The sequence below is a fragment of the Harmonia axyridis genome, chromosome 5 (genome assembly GCF_914767665.1).
Source record: "Harmonia axyridis chromosome 5, icHarAxyr1.1, whole genome shotgun sequence".
In the NCBI taxonomy this organism is placed as follows: Eukaryota; Metazoa; Arthropoda; class Insecta; order Coleoptera; family Coccinellidae; genus Harmonia; species Harmonia axyridis.
Window position 1 is genome coordinate 29,972,270 of NC_059505.1, and position 19,207 is coordinate 29,991,476.

At 35.5% G+C, this 19,207-nt stretch overlaps 1 protein-coding gene across 2 annotated transcripts in view; it reads left to right on the forward strand.

The window, feature by feature from the left end:
- The first annotated feature begins 2,675 nt into the window (after positions 1-2,675).
- Positions 2,676-19,207, forward strand: part of LOC123681036 (RING finger protein nhl-1) — a 52,704-nt gene continuing 36,172 nt past the window's right edge. Inside the window, exons 1-2 of one of the 2 annotated variants that reach the window (XM_045619202.1) lie at positions 2,676-2,831; positions 7,488-7,561. The gene's annotated coding sequence lies outside the window, so the exon portion shown is untranslated. Of the gene's footprint in view, positions 2,832-5,191; positions 5,338-7,487; positions 7,562-19,207 lie in introns of those variants that run through there. The other variant, XM_045619204.1, reaches the window with a different exon arrangement.

The window sequence follows — 19,207 nt, forward strand, 5'->3', positions numbered from 1 at the left end:
TATGACATCTTCGATAGTGACGGCTGTCTAGATTGGAAACCCTTCATTTAATTCCTAGTCATTTTGGAAAAATGTTTGAGAAGGCTACCATCATCATAATGTCCATGAAAATTCTATTTCATCTGGATAGACTACCTACTTACTTTTATTTCATCTAAATGCAAAGTCAGTAATGAGTAATAAAAAGAGAGCGTCAAACTTTTTTCAAATTCATTCGTATTCCTTATGTTTCACAATATTATGAAGATTACACTTGGGTAACTTGATAAAGCTCATCTTTCCCCCTCTTTTATCCAGATGTTTTGAGATGGAATGGTGGGATATACTTATATAATGATGTCTCAACCCCATGTTTCATAGCTCTTGTGATTTCATCTACATAGTAATTCTTGTACCTCATCAGGTATTCTGTCTTGATGTTCTTGACGATGGTGCTATAAATCATGATGAGTTTTACGATGATGTTAATTTATTCATTCTTTTTTATCTCAACAGTGCAACTTTGAGAAATTCAGCTGATAGTTATTCGAGTTTTTTCATTCTGAATAAGCCAGTTATCTAGATATCTCCAAATATTTTCTGTTGGTAAGTGTTGATAATAAAGAACTTATATCCAGACGTCTACTATCACCAAGATTATATGACAGGAGCCCAGGTAGAACATATCAAGCAATGATGAAAAGTTCTTCGAACTAAAGGCTAGTTTCATAATCTATGCGAAAAGACTCTTTAGGGAAAGACCGCTTCATAGAAAGCACCTTAATAGGGAGTTTGAAAGTAGCTCCGGTTTCATGAACATAATCCGACCGTCTTTTTGAGAAACCTTGCTTTTATAATAAGTGTCAAACATCCTTGGCTTTGCTAATCTGGTAACTAGTGATTCATTGTTTGCAGTTGATGATATTTCATAGGAATTGAAATCTTGTTGACAAAAAGAAGAAAAATCGGTGAAGTATTCTGTGTACAAAGTGAAAGTAAATGACAGACCAATGTTATGTTTCGTAGTCATAGAGCATGCGTGAAGAAGAAGATCTTTTATCTTGTAATAAAGGAACAATATCGGAACTTTATGAGGAAGAACACTTAAAAACTTTTATCTAACCTCAAAATTGGTTTATGAAATACGTTTCAGTCGTAAAGGAATTTTTTTTTCAGAAGACGAGACTTCACTCTCAATTATGAAACTCGAAAAAGTGCTCCGCCCTTTTATGAAAGCATGGAGTTCTCCCAATTACTAAACAATTTGAGAAAGTAATAGGTGTTGGCGAGTTCTAAGCACTTCTCAGATGTTTGAAATAATGAGTTATCTGATTCGAAATAAATAACTACCCTTTGCCTTATATTTTATGCCTTTGGGAGAACAGAGTTGAAAATTATGATTGAATCAACAAAAATTTGCCTTCCAGAGATAACATGATTCCAGTCAAATGAAGCGTAATCACAAAGCTTTGGTCAGGATATAAAAAATTTTACTTCAGCCTTTGGCGCCCATGAAGTAATTTCTGAAAGCTTTCAATCGGAATGGAAATTGTTTTGGAATATGTTCTGGGATTAAGATGGAAAAAATTGGAAGCCGATACATTTGGGGTCCTCTAAAAAGGCAACTTGTGAAAGATCCACTTCTCACCACATTAACCAACGACACTGAATCTAACACGTAGTGTTCAAGAAGTACAAAATTGATCCATAATCATAAAATAGAGAATTACGTAGAATCAGTGGTCTAGGTTGTAATATGAGCCTGAAAGTTCACTACCTCTATAGCCATCTAGATCGCTTTCCAGAAAGTTTAGGAGGTTTTGGTGAAGATCAGGGAGAAATATTGGATAAGGACATTAAAACTAAGGCAGATCAATATCAGAGGAAATAAGACATCCACATAAAGACCTATAACTCTTGGAGCCTTCAGCTAAACTAACCTACTCAGCTTCATGCCAGAATTTCATATGAAAGGAAATAAGAGTAATAAATGTTCAAAACATGTGAATTTTGTAATAAATAATTGAAATCCATTTCTTTGTGGATGAATGTTTTAATCCATGTATGGCAATAATAGAAAACAGTACGCCTACAAATAAACTTTATAGGTAGATCCACATTGCCCATAGATCCACATTGTAGATAGATCCACATTTCTGGTAGATCCAAATTGCCGGTAGATACACATTGCTCACAGTTTCATATTGCTGGAAGATCCACAATGTATATAGATCCAGTGCCCATAAATAATATTAAAGCCCATTTCTCCAGAAACGTTTAATTGGTAATCGACAATCGTCCATCTTGTACAATCATCGATCATATAATACTTCTTCGAAGAAATTATACGATAGAAGTATAACCTAGAATGTCTGTTTGGCCAAATTTCATATTTCATAGATCTCAGTTCTGTAGAGTCATTTAACTGGTACTCAAAATTTGTACATTCTGTATAATTATTATGCATATACTCCTTCACAAATTACGCAAAGAAATAACCTGAAGCTATCAGTCTAATTTTTAACAAATACTCTTGTATGCTTGAGTTCTCGACTAAAGTTTAGTCAAACACTTTTAAATCGAAAAAATCCGAATTTCCTCTGAGAATTCAACGCCCTGTGAACGGACATGTGACACTGTGTCGAGACCCTCTCCTGCGTGCATTTTTATCACAGAATCATCTCCTAGCTATTCAGACATACCAGTTGGCAGTCGTTCAGAAATTTCGCCTAAAAACATTCACCTGCAGTCTTTTTAGTGCCGCCTAGGTGCTACATTCGCAACTGGGCGAAAGTCTTCCAAAATCAAAATTGACGACATATATCTGGCCGTTTTCGAAGAGCAGCAGAAAAGTGAGTGTTCTAATTGTTTTCGAATATATTTGCCAATACCCCAACTAACCTACGAGTCGCTACCGCTTTTAACATGCCGACACCATTTGTTAATAGCTCATCGAGGTTTATAATTAGAGAAGGAGGTTGATCATCCATGAGTTTTTTCAACTTGGTTCCTTGTGCTTGAATTTGTCGACCTCTTTTGTATTCCTGTTCACATGAAGAAATTACGATAATATCGAAGGGCAGCAACACACGATGTTTTTAGTTCTAACAGTTGCCGTTAGGTGCGCTATGGAAGTTTAAAAAGCATTCTGTGAGATGAGGAAATTGAAAGTTCAAACATTATTCAAGCATCTTTTCTGTATGTATGTGGATTCGATTGAGATATTCAACTTATATTTCGAATCATATGATAATTTTTCAGTGTCAATACAATAAATTTATTCTAAGCAAAACTGAAAGACGAAGAAAACAACATTCTTATATAAAATTGAGATGCTTCTTGAAAAATCTCTTTGTTTGTTTGAATAACTGTTACCATTCTTCTCATTCAATCTATCGGTTTTTAATTTTCTGCTGAATTTCATCTGGTGTATCTTTGGTTGAAAACTTTATGAAACTAATAAGGAAAAATTCCATTGAATGATGGATCTTGCCTTAACCCTCCTCAACATTTCTAGAAACATTCGAAAATCTCTTTGAATTCTCAAATTAACATTCTCTTTATAATTGTGTTTGCCAAGTGAATTTCAAATTCAATTCAATAATCGCTTGAAGATGGACTGCAAAAAGTTAATCGTGAAAAAACATTACACATAGTAGACTTCTTTCAATAGTAGTTACAAAAAAAAATGAGAGATTCCTCTGATAATTCCAAGAAAAAAAGTTCACTTCACAAGATATTTTACTGGAATTGGTTTCTATATATTTCAATTTAGAGTTCCAACAGGTGATGCGATTGAAAATGTAATAATTTCTCTAGAACAGTGCACTTTTTCTCCCCTAGAACTCTTTTTTGTGGACTACTTATAGCCTAGTAGCTTAAAAAATTGTAAGAAGAAACTTTAATAGAGTTCCTACTAATTTTTTTTGTTTATGAGAGTTTTTTTTCGAGAAATAACCCAACAAATTTTCATTTGTACCTCTTATTTTGGAACACTCTTTATTAAATGATCGAAGTTACTTCCATCAAATATTCAAATTATTGAAGATCTATGATTCTCTCAAGGAAGGTTATTTAACACGCAACTCAATATTCAACTTTCCTATCCATTGAGATCAAATCCCAAATTCCTGTATGAAATGACTAACAGTCTAAATAATACAAGTTGAGCTCATAAACGATCTGTCATCTATCTACCACACTTTCAGTTAAATTTATCTATGACATAATGAACAGGTGATTACCACTACTTGAACACCTTCGGTGATATAAAAATAAATATTAATAACAGAACAGTCCCAAATATCAGAAACCGTAGCGCGAACCGAAAAAGAATTGAAAATACACACAAAATTTCAGCACGAACTCTATCGAGATCTCTAAAATAAAACAATTAATCTTATAAAAACGGAATGTCATGAATCCTGACAGAAAAGTTCACGAATTCTGAGATTGTGCCCCCTGAAATATAGTTTTTCAAATTGCGTTTTCTCCAAAAAATTCGAAAATACACAAAAAATTCAGCTAGTACTCTACCGAGATCATGAAAGTAGAACAATACTTAAATCTTATAAAACAGGAATGTCATAAATCCTGACAGAAAAGTTCATGAATTCTAAAGATGTGTCCCCTGAAACATATTTTTTAGGATTGCGTTTTCTCCAAAAATTCAAGAAAAAGCCGGAGGAGACAATAAGTGCCCATAAACCCCAGTAGGAGAGTAGGAGATGGCGCTTGTAAAGTTTTCGTTACCGAGAAGTTCTCTGCAGCCAGGATTAACAACCCTGAGAGCAGCAGGAAAGGCAGGATAGTTATACGAAAAGCGGGAGCAGCAGACTGGCAAAATTTAAATGTCGATAACCCTTAGATTTGCTAGGTGATGAAGACATAAAAACCCTGATATTTTCCTCTGATCTTCAGAACCTAGATTTAAATAGTGTTGGACGATGACAGTTTAATAGACATGAAACGGAAATGTTAGCATTCGAAAATGAAAGCGGAAATGATTATACTTTCGTTTTAGTTCTTAAGAAACAAACCTGTGAAGTTTTGGGACAAAAAAATCCAGATCCTATATTTATTGAGTTGAACTTCAACATTGCCTAACACAAACTGAGATAACCTAAGATATTATCCCAACTGTTAATTATCAAATGTGTAGAGCGTTATATATTTGGCTTTGATTCCTTGACATTTGTGACCTCAATTTGTTGGCTTATACCATAGCTTATAGATGAAGAACGAAAATGTTGGAATTCGAAAATGAAAGTGTGAATGGTTTTTTTTTTCAACAAACTTCTGAAGTGTTGGAACAAAAATAATCAAGATTCTATATTGAGTGAAAGAACGGCCAAATAGGTAATATATGGAATTCATCAATGCCTTACATAAACTGTAAAACCTAACCTCATATGTTTTATACTAACCCAACATTTAATTACCGAATGTGTAGAGCGTTCTATATTTGGCTTTCAATCCTTTGATATTTGTGAGTTAAATTTGCTGTAATATATGAAGTTGCAATGAATTGATTTCGCTGTTTTTTTGCAAAAAGGGCCTCAGTTAAATTCTGTGAAAATTTAATAGAATGAAAGTATTGAATGTTTGAACAATATCTCATGGACAGCTTTTGAAATATTATATGCGGGTTGAACATGCAGAGGCAGGAGACGGGGTGAATGTTTACAGAAGAAAAATCAATTATAATACCGTTGATACGAATTGTACTAAAATGTTCCAAGACTCTATCTTCTATTCGTCAATGAAAAGTTTTAATATTTTCTTGAAGAAGTTTTGTTGTTTCTAACTGAAGGCAAGGTTTTCACAGGATTAGTCATAAGTGCCGTTTTAGTAGTATTCATTCGTTGTTTTTAAAGAAACTGCAACACCAAAAAAGAGCTGTGTAAATTTTAATTTTTTTTGGTAGAACATAGATAGTATAGCAAGGAGTGAATGATTGAATTTGGAGAAAGAAATCGTGAAGGTTTTTTCATGTTAACAATTTTTGGTACATAAATATTGAAGTCGTTTTTTGCAATTTTTTCAAATTTCACAACAAACCAGCTGTTCTAGGAGATCCAAAGTCGATGTGTAGTTTCTATTGAAATGCCTAGAGCACGTGTACGCGGAATTTATCGCCAGCTAAGTGAATTTGAAAGAGTTCGAATTATTGGTCTTCGTTTCGAGAAATCGCTAACCGTACGAACAGAAATATAACTAAGTACTTATATGAGATGTTATCAAGCGTGGTTTGATGAAGCCCAAAATCGAAGAAGAGTAGGAACCGGATGTCGAAGGGGAACCAATGAAGTTCAAGATCGACGTCTAAGACTTATGACCATTAGAGACCTATTTGTGACAACTCGATATTTGGCTGAGGGGAGGTTAGGAGAACAAGGCCATCCTGTAACTGTCTGAACGGTTTACCGCCGGATATGGTCTTTAGGATTGCAGCATTATCGACCCCATCTTGTGTTACCTTAGACAGTTGAGCATCTTCGGCAACGATTACAAAGGTGCAGAGAACGTCAACATTGGAGTGTGGAATGATAGTATATCATCTTTTCTGATGAATCTCGATTTGACTTGGGAGCACATAATGGCGGAAGAAGGGTTAGACGACGTCGGGCAGAAAGACGTGAACCTCAGTTTGATGTTGAGCGTCATGTACACCGGACAGTAGGCGTTACCATCAAGAAACAGTGGAGCCATATATTCTCCCTTACATTAATGGGCTTGGGAATCCAATATTTCAGCAAGATAATGCCCGACCTCATGTTGCCTGAGTTAGTTTGAACTCTTTCGAAGCGACCTATGTGAATCTTTTGCCATAATCACCCAGATCCCCCGATCTTTCGCCTATAGAGCATGTTTGGGATATCACAGGTAGAAGGCTTGGAAATTTACCCCAGCCCCCAGGGACTTTGGCGGCTCGGAGACATGAAGTATAGATAGCTTGGGATAGTATCCCTCGAGAAGAAATAGACAATCTTATTACATCGATGGCGAGAGGTGTTGGTGAGTGTATAGATAATCGCGGTGGAAAAACACATAAATTTATCAAGAAAAAATTGTAAACCCTTCGTTTTTTTCTCAAAATTTCAATCATTCACTTCTTGCTTTATTATCTACGTTTTACCAAAATAAATGTAAAATTTAAACAGCTCCATCTGGGTGTTGCTGTTTTTTGTCAGTTAGTATAACTTCAAATACTGGCAGATTTCCACCACTCCATCATCTCGTGAAAACAAGAGGAAAACCTCGTCAAAATTAACCTACCGGGTTTCCAAATTTCCCAACCACTTTCCTTCCTCTCATCTCCCTAATCAATTTTTCGCATTAACAACTCCGCTTCACGCCAAAACACACGTGGCGAACTCAAACAAAACAAAGCCAACCCTAATAATAATGGACCAAGATAACACAGCATTGAAAATTCGAATCCAACTCTTTTTAACGACGCGAGCTGAATACTAAATACGTTTTTCATTATTGATGTAATTTTCCAGAGCATCCGACATTCCATCAGGCTCCTTTTATTGACACAGCCCAGGGGGGCCTCGGATAATTGCTGGAATATCTGGTGAGTAGATGGCGTTGAAAAACCTGCAGATTTTTTGAAGTAGAATGCAAACAGTCCGCCGCTGGATTTTTGTGTCGTGAATGGGAAAAAATAGAGGAACGGAAATCCTCGTTGCTTCGTGAGAAGACTGCGACGAATTTTTTTCCCGATTTCATTTGGGGAAAAACGATGCTCATTGCATGTTTTTATTGCTGCTTTTTATTTGAAATCAGGGCGGTTGTATTTGATTTGTTATGTTTTGAAGAACTTCAAAATACATGGCAATCTTAGCATGTTAATTGGGGAAAGCACTGACGCGAAGTGAAAAACTTTTGAGTTCTCGTTAATTCATGCGTCAATTGCGCCCTTGGAGACCACAAAACTACAGTCAGGTGCGAAAAAACAAGTTGACATTTGGTGAAATTTGAAGTTTCATAGTTTTACTAGTTTTAGCTAAATTTTCAAAATTCTTGAAGTAAACTAGATGAAATTATTAGTTTCAACTTGCATAAGAATTCAATATTGTGTTAAATGCTGGATTTTCAGTAATTATACAAGGTTAATCAGAATTTTGTTGTCAAACCCTAATTTTGAAACATCCTGTGGAATAATTTACATTTACATTTCCAATTCTTTCATCATAGTTTTCCTAATTTCTTCGATGTCCTGCTTGAATTTCTATGGTTCTGACGACGATTTGAACACGAAATTTGCACGGAGCTTGAAATTTTAATTCAATTATGCAAATTTTTCATTTCTGTCAAAACATTCTTGTGACAACTTTTTTCGTAGAATTCAATAACTTTTATTGAATTTTCCGCAAACTTATATTACCTGAGAAATGTATTTGATTTCTTGTTTGAATGGGACATCCCGTATATTCCTACATATTTCGATAGAGATGAAAAATATAATTCCACAAATAAAGCATACTTGAATTTTTCACTGAAGCCATGTTTGAAGTACCAACAGGTGGCCGGCTAGCTCACCTGACCAACTGTCTATGGACTTTTACCTTAGGAGAAGATTAAAAGATATAATCTTCTCAATAGACGTCAGGTCCATAGACGTTAGGCCAGGCGACCTAGCTGGCCACTTATTGGGACTTCGAACATGACCCCAGAAAAATAACAAGTATTCCATATTTTTGAAATAGTAATTTTTATCTCTATCGAAATATGCAAGAATAAATGGTGTCTCCCATTTGAAAAAAACAATTTCTTAGGAATATATCAAGAAATATCAGTTTGCAGAAACTTCAATTGATGTGATTGAATTCTACGTAAAAAGTTGCTAGAGTGTTCTTACAGAAATGAAAAATTTTCAACAGAAAAAAGTTGCGGCAATATTTTGAAAATGAAAAGTTTCGAGAAACATTCTTTAACTATGTAACGGTAATAGGTATGAAGTTGCGATTTTCGCCAAAAGTTCCTCATGAAAAAAGGTCTCCAGAAACACACATCAGTTTTAGTCTATCTAGTATAGAAATAGGACTTCCCATTCAAAAGTGTCCAATTTGGCCCACCCTGTATATTGAAAAACCAGTTTGTATTATAACTTCAAAACTGATTGCAATAAAAATAAATGATTACACCAATTGTTTATAATGTTTACCCTGTGGCTTACAGAATAAACCATATTATTATTAATTGATTCTAATGAAAAAAGTGCCTGCAGCTTGTTTTCGTTTCATATAGTACCAGAATCAAAGAAGTTATGAGAACTTTTTATTTCACATCGTTTTCTAATCTTCTCTTATAGCTTAATAACAGTTGAATTTTTGAGGTTGCGATTTTCACTAAATCAATTATCATGAGTAATTGCACAAGTGCATCAAAATTACCGATAATTTTGCATGACAGCGTGTTGTCATAAAAACTGCACGAGTTCATTTTCATTTTTGGAGAAAGAGCCCGACACCGAAGGTGCAGGGCAATTATCGCAGGGCTGTTTCGCTTCCTACAATGCAATTATCGCTGTAATTTTCGATAATTGTTCTCCATATACATAGAATTTCAGACAGGAGGGAAATGTTCTCAAGAATTGAACCCGAAATTTTTTTTCTATCTCAAATGGATTTTGAGATCTCATCACTAGACACAAATTTGGGTCAACCAATACACAGTGGCCAAACGAATTTTTTTCATTATATTGTAATATTTTAAAATATAAATCTGAACGAGACAAATGGTTCTATTGCGGTTTGACCGCATTCAAATATAATTCTATGTAAATAGAAAAGCATTCCTGTTGAAATTTCGAAATTCAATTATCAAATGAAATAATTACTACAACAATCAAAAACAAACAGGGGGCAGGTGGTGAAATTGAAACAATGAATCATTGCGCCGAGTTTCCGCCGCTTTTCCGGCTTTAAAATTAAATTTGCAGCAAGTCCATGACAGATACATCCAGGGCCCAACAACTCGAATTCGATTTTCCCCAAAATTAAACAATAATCTGCCTATTTCCATACGAAATCCCGTACTTTCCCCAGACGTTCCTGGGCCCCTAACTGAATGAAAATTGTCATCATCCATCTCTTCAGATTTCCCGCCACAAAAGCAACTTTCTGAGTGGGGGAGGAACATGCATTTGTCAGTCGAGACCCCTGGTGCGGAAAAGAATGTTAAAACTTGACCTGCTTCCCTTTAATTCGATTTTGGTAATGGCCGAGACGGGTGCCATCGGAAACACAGATTGAAAAGTTGAAATTCTTGCGGGTTCGGGAAATAACTCGTTCATTTGCTCGTGATATTTTCCAGGCCGATCCGAAACTTTGGCTCTTTAGGTTTTCATCATCTCAAAGATGAATATTTCAAGAGGTAATATCTTTATGAGCCTGTTGAGGGAAAGTTTACTCAGGATTCGAGGTAGTTTTATTGGAAAGTTCCATCTTTGCGAAGTTTCAGGAAAATAGACAATGACATGTAAATGATATTTTAGGAGGGCGGATATTCTCTAGGTGGTTTTGAAAAGCAACGCGATGGGTTCGATACTATTGGATTTAGAATGACATGAACAGTGGCGGAGCGATCGGAAAAGTCGCTCGCTTCTATAATAGAGGAGGAAAAATACACTGGCGAGCAAAAAAAAAGGGGGACTCAAAATTTCCAATAGACTTACGTATTCAGATTCATTCAATTATATTTTGTTTTTCATCTATCTTTCACTACACATAATATGAGCTGAAAATCTTGATAAAAGATCTTCGAATAATTCTTCACAATAAATTCATCGTTTATCAGACGCGTTCAACATTGGTCATTAAAAAGTTTGTTTTCCACTTTCTGAAAGAATAGTTCTTTATAAAACAAGTGCAGAAGGCATTGATATTCTTCCACGAGTTCAAAATTCAAAAACGAGCCACGAAGTGGCGAGTTTTTGAATGAACGAGTGGTAGAATGAGCCTTCTGTACGAGTATTATACATTATGTTCTCTAATTCATTGCATTTTAATTGAAATCAATGAAATATTTCCATAAATATCATTAAGTGATTTTTGCATTGAAAAATGTTGGATGGTAGAACTGATTTCTTGAAGGCAAATTGATGAATTAACAGATAAAGCCGTGGCGGAAAGTTCGGAGTACCAACATATAATAATGAAATATAACCATGAAAATTGTGCGTTTCTGATATATTCTCGCACGATTTCGTTCTACACGATGTGGAAGAATGAACGGAATAACCACAGAATTAGAGAAACAATTTTCTAAAACGAGTTTACCAATTGATGATTGTGCGAGAATCGTGACACTTATTGAAAATGGGCTGAGTCAGAGATATGTTGCTAGAAAAATGAATGTTGACCTATCTACTATCCAAAGAATATTGACAAGGCATCAGGAGGCAGGTAGGCTGACCAGAAGACCTGGATCTGAAAGAAGACATTGTTCGAGCAGGACAGATTCATGGTTTCCACGAATCTTTAAAATGCCATCTCACTGCAGGATGGAGGAACAGGAAAATGTAAGTGAATCGAGATGACGTCTCTCAGATTCGAGTTTTCGTATATATCTATGTATGGTCGTCCGTAAATTGGTATATTTGGTGCGACAGGTCCAGAACTTCTCATACAGCATAAAACTGCGCGTCTTGAATTAACATAAACTGGACATGAATTGGTTAGAGGCTCAGTGGGCCCAGGTACATTTTTCTGATGAATCCAGATTCAGCATTCGAGGAGCTGATGGTCGCAGACGCATTTATGGATGTTCAGGAGAAAGATACGTCGATGCTTGTATGCGGTGGAGGAGCTGTTATGGTCTGGAAAGGTATTTCTTTAGGACACCGAACAGAAATGGTTTTTATAAACGGATCTTTAACAGCAGTGAGGAACCTAGACGAAATTCTTTTGGACCATGTTGTATCTTAAATACCATTTCTGGGTGAGCAGGAAATTTTTATGTATGAAGATGCACGTCCACCTACTGCTCGAATAGTGACAGCGTGGGAAGGCGACTCAGAAATGTGGATCCATCGCCCAATAATTTACAAGAGCTTAGTGTAGCCCTTCGTCATGTATGGCAGAATATTCCTCGAGAGAATATTTTTTTCGAGTATGCGAAGACGTTTGGAAACTGTAATTAGAGCATAGAGAGTACATATGATACTGAAATTTTCACAGTTACTATAATTTTCTCAATCCCGAAGTTTTTGATTGTTTCAAAAAAAGCTTATTATTTTTATAAGAATCGAATGAAAATTTTCATATTTCTATTCCCCTACCATTTCAGAAATCTACAATTCTCGTACAAATTTTAAGAAGGAAAGGTATTTGAACAGTAATGAAGAAGTGACCCATCTTTTCTGCTCGCCTGTGAGGATATTACTGCTCAGAAAAATCAACGTTAAATATTCTACGACTGATTTGTGATTCGTAAATCGCTCGGTCTCTTTTATTAGGCTATTTGAGACAGTTAATCGCCAGATAGATGCCAAATTGGTATTTGCAGTGTGTTATCGTTAGTACCTTATTGGAATGTGCTGAAGTAATTTGCAGCGAGGGCACTTAAAAATGATTTCAGTGTTTTTCACTTATAATAACAGTTGATTCAGATAGTTAACAACTTCTATATTTCCGTGCAAGATTTCAGTGATTATCTTGTATAGATATAATATATTTTTTCATTAATTATTAGCTGATTGCCATGAATGATATCCTCGTTCGAATAATATATTTCAAATTGTTCTCCACTAAGAGCTTTCATTTTGAATAGCTTGCTATCTGGGAAACAGTCATTTTTGGAGTTGTCATTTTCTCATCAAGACAACAAAAATTTATATGAAAATAGAAGAATGGCTGAAAGATCGCAAGCTCACACTAAACACTGCCAAAACAAGTGTGATGTGCTTCAGAACAAAACAGTCTACACAAATTATACCTGAAGAATTAAAAATTGCTGAAACAACTTTCAAACTCCAGGAAACTGCGAAATTTCTTGGAATAACCTTGGATGAACACCTTACTTGGGGAGAACACATAGAAAAAACCAACAGCAGCCTGAACTCAGTATGCTACACAATCAGGATATTATCCAAATACTTAAGCATGGAAATATTGAAAACTGTTTATTTTGCAAACTTCGAATCCAAAATGAGGTATGGTATAATCTTTTATGGAGCAAATAGAAACATGAAAAGCATCTTTATAACTCAGAAAAAAGTACTGAGAATCATCCTTGGACTCAGATATCGGGAGTCCTGTAGAGGTCTATTCAAAGAAAATAAAATTCTTACATCATATGCTGTGTACATTCAATAATGCTCAAATTTTGTCTTTCGGAATAAACAACTGTTTGAAAATGAATTGAGCCAAAATAAATCAAGAGATCCCCAGTACATATATCCCAAACATCACCTCACAATAACAGAGAAAAATTGCCATTACTCTTGTCTAAAAATTTTCAATAAATTACCAAATTATATCAGGAGAGAATCTGAAGTAAAAAATTTTAAGAAATCTTTATATAAATTATTGATGGAATTAGAACCCTATGATATGGAAGAATTTAATAATATGTGATTATTTTTTTTGTTTGACACTATTTTCTTTCTACTATTTGTGGTACCTATTTAGAAATAAAGATCTGTTCTATTCTATTCTACATTTGAAAGTGAAAATTACGACATTACTAAAAATGGAACGATGCTCGATTATTTTGCAGTCACAGTCCGCAAAAATGAAGCAGTCTTGGATTGCCGTGTAGAACTGGTGGAAAAATTTGAGCTGTTGGGACAAGTTAGTGATGTGAAGAATCAAAACCGTGTGCGTCTATCAAGAACAACTGATAATATTATTGCTGCTGTAGTCCGTAGTGTTGACCAAAATCCAGATTTGTCGGTTCCTCGTCCATCTCCGCAATAGGCATTCCATTACACCATATTTTGCATGAAGACTTAAGATTTTGAGGCTTTTGAAGTTCAGTTAACACAAGGGCTCAAGCCATTCGATCACCAGTATTGTTCTATCTCCGCAAATTGTGTCTTCAATATCCATCAAATGATCTTGATTTTCATCGAAATATCTTCTTGAATGACGAGGACCATTTCCACCTCGGAGACTACGTTAATGAGCAGATTTGTCACATTTGGGGTTCGGAAAATCAAAGAATGATTGTTGAAAAGCCTCTCCATCCCCAACGTGCCACTGTTCGGGATGGTGGTCTGATTGGACCTTACTTATTCGAAAATAAGGCTGGTGTAACTGTTACAGTTGAATTGCACTACCGAGCTATGATAAATGATTTTTGTATGCCCTGAATTGGAAGATATTTCAACAAGACTTGCCACACTGGCACGAAACAATAGCAATTTTGCAAAAAAGTTTTCTGGCTGTATTATTTGATCACAATTGGCCATCGAGATCTCGTGATTTAAGCCTTCAGATTTTTTGCTTTGGGACCACTTGAAGGATAGGGTCTATGCCAATGCTCTACCATCGATTCAAGACCTTGAAAAAGGAATTTTTGAAGTTATCTAGAACGTACAGCTGCAAATATGCGAATTGGTCATGGAAAATTTCATGAGAAGGATATGGAGCTGCAACTCCTGAAACCATAGTCGTGGCGACCATTTGTCTGATATCGTTCCCTATCGTTAACGCATACTCTCCTATTTACAGGAATATCCATTGATCTCTTTTAAAATATACTTTCTTTTCCTATATCAAGACCTATTATTGAAAAACTTCTTAAAACTATTTTTTTACTGTCAAGATCACCCATCTCTTGTCAAATTTGACCCCTGCCTCAGCGTTTCTCCGAAAAACACATACTAAATATTCGACTGAACTATTTTAGGTGTGAAGGCTAGCTTGTATTATTGGAAAAGGACTGGACTTTTTTCACGACCTTGTTTAGATATAATCCATGAAGAAGCTGCCTCCAGCGACGAAGGTTCATTGAAGATTCAAATGAAATATACAGCTAATATATCTTTAACATGCAAAGTTGTGATATATCACAATTCTTATAACTCGTGTAGATATATAAGACTTGTTTATTTTTGTACTTTATAAAGTACAAAAATTGAAAAGGATTTTTATACCTACTAGGGTGATAAGATCGAATTATTGTCAATTGGCTAGAGCTCAGGCTTTCAGAACTGCCACAATTTGATCTTTTGCTCTTATACCCTGCTCAGTAAGTCCTAATGAGATCATCTATAATTTTGGAAAATCTCTCAACATCCTTAGAAGCCTTAACTATCCGATCGTGAAGACTAACCTAACCTTCCCAGATGTTTGGTCTAGCTTGGTCTAGACAATCGTACTGAATGTGTTTGTGTTAGTCTGTTTCTCCACCAAATTCGCAGAGCTTGCAGATTTTAGTTACCAACAGACCTTTCGGCAGATGTGATATTTGAGCGAGCTGAGATCACGGCAGTTGCAGAAGATACGAAGAAGAATATAAAAGAAATTGCACAAATCCTCCGATTATTGTAAGCCCCTGTTCATAATAGAAAAATTGTAACATTCATCTCTTCATATATTCTGCAAGTGTCAATATTGGCGCACAAGAATGGGGGTAATTTCAATATTATCGGATCTAATTATGATTATTGCACTCAAAGAAGACCTCACTTTAGATCTGAAAGATGTCGCTTAAGTAAAACTCGAAGTGGTGCTTTTGAATTGGACATTCCTTTCTATAATGTAATTAAATGTATTATTATTATGTTCAAATAAATATTATTATTATTATTATTAAAATATTATTATTATGTGGGTATAAAGCTTCTTAATAGGATCCCTTCGGCTATTCAGGACTTGCCCATAGATAAGTTCAATCAAAAAATTAAGAGTCTGCTCCTCTAATGTGCTTTTTATAGTATTGATGAGTTTTTGAATTGTGATGTAAGAGCAGTTTGATCCCGCTGTAAGCTGGTTTTTTACCTTTTATTGTACATATTTCAATTGCTACCCAATATTTTATGTTTTTCTTTAGTGGAAATGCTGACAATTGCAAACAAATATCAATTGTAAGGCATGATCTATATAGTAAATAACTATGGTAGGCATTGCTGTATTCCTAGGACAGTAGGTAACTAATACCTTCTAAGGTGATGTTATATCCAAAGAATAAAACTCTAAATTGTTGTTATATTCTAAGAAAAAAATCCCAAATTGTATACTGGAAGAAGTTAATAAAATGAATGATTCTTGCTTAACACAATTTCCCAATACTCATCATCCATTCATCAACCCAATCAACCTATACATTCACAGCGTCATGTTCATTAATAACCGAAATGATTCTGCGATTTCCCCAAAGAGTCAAGTCCGCATTTTTCAACACCTTTTCCCCAACCCCCAAACTCATTTCCGAAGACCAGATGAAACTCGTTATCCCGAAGAAGAACTCTGGAAATTCTAAATCACGAATAGTTCCATCGTCACGATCTTCTTTCCGGCATCTCCGCATTATCTCGGATGCATTTCATTCTTCCGTTGTCTCCAACTCGAACCAGTGGCGTATCACCTCACAGAAAAGTAATGACAGCCTAGGGGTAGAAATCTTCTGCCACTCTTAACTACTTGATAATTATCAATTTTTAGAAGGAAGCTGGTTCAACACAGCATGCTTATAGAACTATGTTGAGCAAGCATACGATGTTGTGTATTTCTGAAATCCTTAATAATTAAGCTTCAAAAAAATATCACAGAAATCTAGTGTTCCTATTTAAAAAAAAAATAACTTTGGATCATAGTTTTATAATTAGAAATCCTGCTAAAAAAACGAGCACGCCACTGGATTCTACGCGAAAAAGTGCTGGTAGTATGTTTTAATTTCAGAGCTCATCAATATAACCGGAGATAAAAAATTTTTCGATATCGCAAGTTTTCCAATTTCAGCTAATAACTCGAAAACAAAAGAATGTGGCTAAAAATGACTACTTATCTTGTTAGTTTCTCAGAAAAAGAGAAGGAGAATGGGGTATCAGATTTGGTCTATCTCCTTTGATTCAAAAGTTGTAATGATAAAACATTAAAATTTGCCCTCACTATACATTTCAATAATTGAAAATTTATATGAAAAATCTTCATCAAGTGTTTACTCATTTGAATTTCATAAATTATCAGGCTGAAATAAACATTCGCTGGAACCAAAACCAATAATTTTATGCCCGCTGGGTTGAGTAATTTCAATTTTGTTTTCAGTAATTTATTCAACGGGCAGAAAATAATTGGTTTATATTTTACAGAATTCTGAACAAATGTCGTTTCCTGTAGGTCGAACAATCTGGGTGTGCAAAACCATAACTTCAACAATTTTTATTTAATTCAACTGAAATTTGATTTGGACCCCAGGTGACCTCTCACTAATTTCTGTTCTTCCGGATATAAAAAAGACGCAAATTTAAAATTCAATTTCAATATCTCGATGTTTACGATATGATTAAATTTGGTACAGGTTTCAGACAGGATGGTTAGTGATTCGATAAGATGATGATATAACTAACCAAGCAACTGACAACTGACAGACTTACAAAGAAAGAGCAACACCCAGAGGGAGTAGTATAACAAGGACTAAATGATTGAACTTGAAGAAAAAAATCGAGAAGTTTTTTTATATAAACAATTTTTGTTACTTATATTGTAGTCCTTTCTTGCAAGTTTTTAAAATTTTGCAACAAACCAGCTGTTCGAGGAGATCCAAAGTAGATGTTTCGTTGTTGTTAAAATGCCTAGAGTACGTGTACGCGGAATTTATCACCAACTAAGTGAATTTGAAAGAGGTCGAATTATTGGTCTACGAGAGGCGGGGTTGTCATTTCGAGAAATCACTAACCGAACTAACAGAAATCCAACTACTGTTATAGGATATTGCCAAGCGTGGTTTGATAATGCCCAATTTCGAAGAAGAGTAGGCACGTCGAAGGGGCACAAATGAAGTTCAAGATTGACATCTAAGACTTATGGCCCTTAGAGACCGATTTGCGACAACTCGATCTGATGAGCGGTTCGGAGAACAAGGCCATTTTGTAACTGTTTACCACCGGATAAGGTCTTTTGGTTTCCAGCATTATCGACCCCATCTTGTGTTAACTCTGACGGTTGAGCATCGCCGGCAACGATTACAGTGGTGCAGAGAACGAATGTGGAATGGCATCAGGTCGTCTTTTCTGATGAATCTCGATTCTCCTTAGGTGCACATGATGGTCGAAGAAGGGATAGATGTTGAGAGGCAGAAAGACGTGAACCTCAGTTTGATGTTGAGTGTCATGTACACCGGACAGTAGGCGTTATGGTATGGGGTGCTATTGCACATGCAAGTTGGTCTTTATTCGAGGTTGCATGACAGCGCTGCGTTACCTTCGAGAGAAAGTGGAGCCATATGTTCTCCCTTACCTTAACCTGCTCAAGAATCCAATATTTCAGCAAGATAATGCCCGACCTCATGTTGCCTGAGTTAGTTTAAACTTTTTCGAAGCGACCCGCGTGAATCTTTTGCCATGGCCGTCCAGATCACCCGTTCTCTTGCCTATAGGGCATGTTTGGGACATCATGGATAGAGGTTTGGAAATTTACCGCAGCCCCCACGGACTTTGGCGGCTCTGAGACATGAAGCTTGGGATAGTATCCCTCAAGAAGAAATAGACCATCTTATTGCATCAATGCCGATATGTGTTGGGGAGTGTATAGATAATAGATGTGGACAAACACATCATTAACAAATTTATTACGAACAATTGTTAACCCTTACTGCTTGCTATGCTATCTATGTTTTACCAACAAAAAAAAAAATTGAAATTTAAACAGCTCTTTCTGGGTGTTGCAGTTTCTTCGTCAGTTAGTATATATTTTGCATTATATGATGCACTGGTGGAAGTTACTCATGGGTGATCTTCAAGAATCAAAGATTATAATATCTGGAATTCCTTGCTTGATTGTGATTGAAAGGTATTTCAGAGGATTATGCTAAGTCATCCGATTTTAAATGAAATTTGTTATGGAATTTCAGTCTATGTTCAGTAGATGTTCCTTTGAAAAACTCAGTTTCACCTGATCAATTTGTGCCGTAAACATGCACAAACGTTGTATACCATGATTTCAATAGTTCGCGTTCTACTGGTCCAATTTTGATGAAATTTAGTTATTCGAGTTATAACATTTCGGATATTTCGAAGGAATTTTATAGTAATTTATAGGTTTTTTCATAC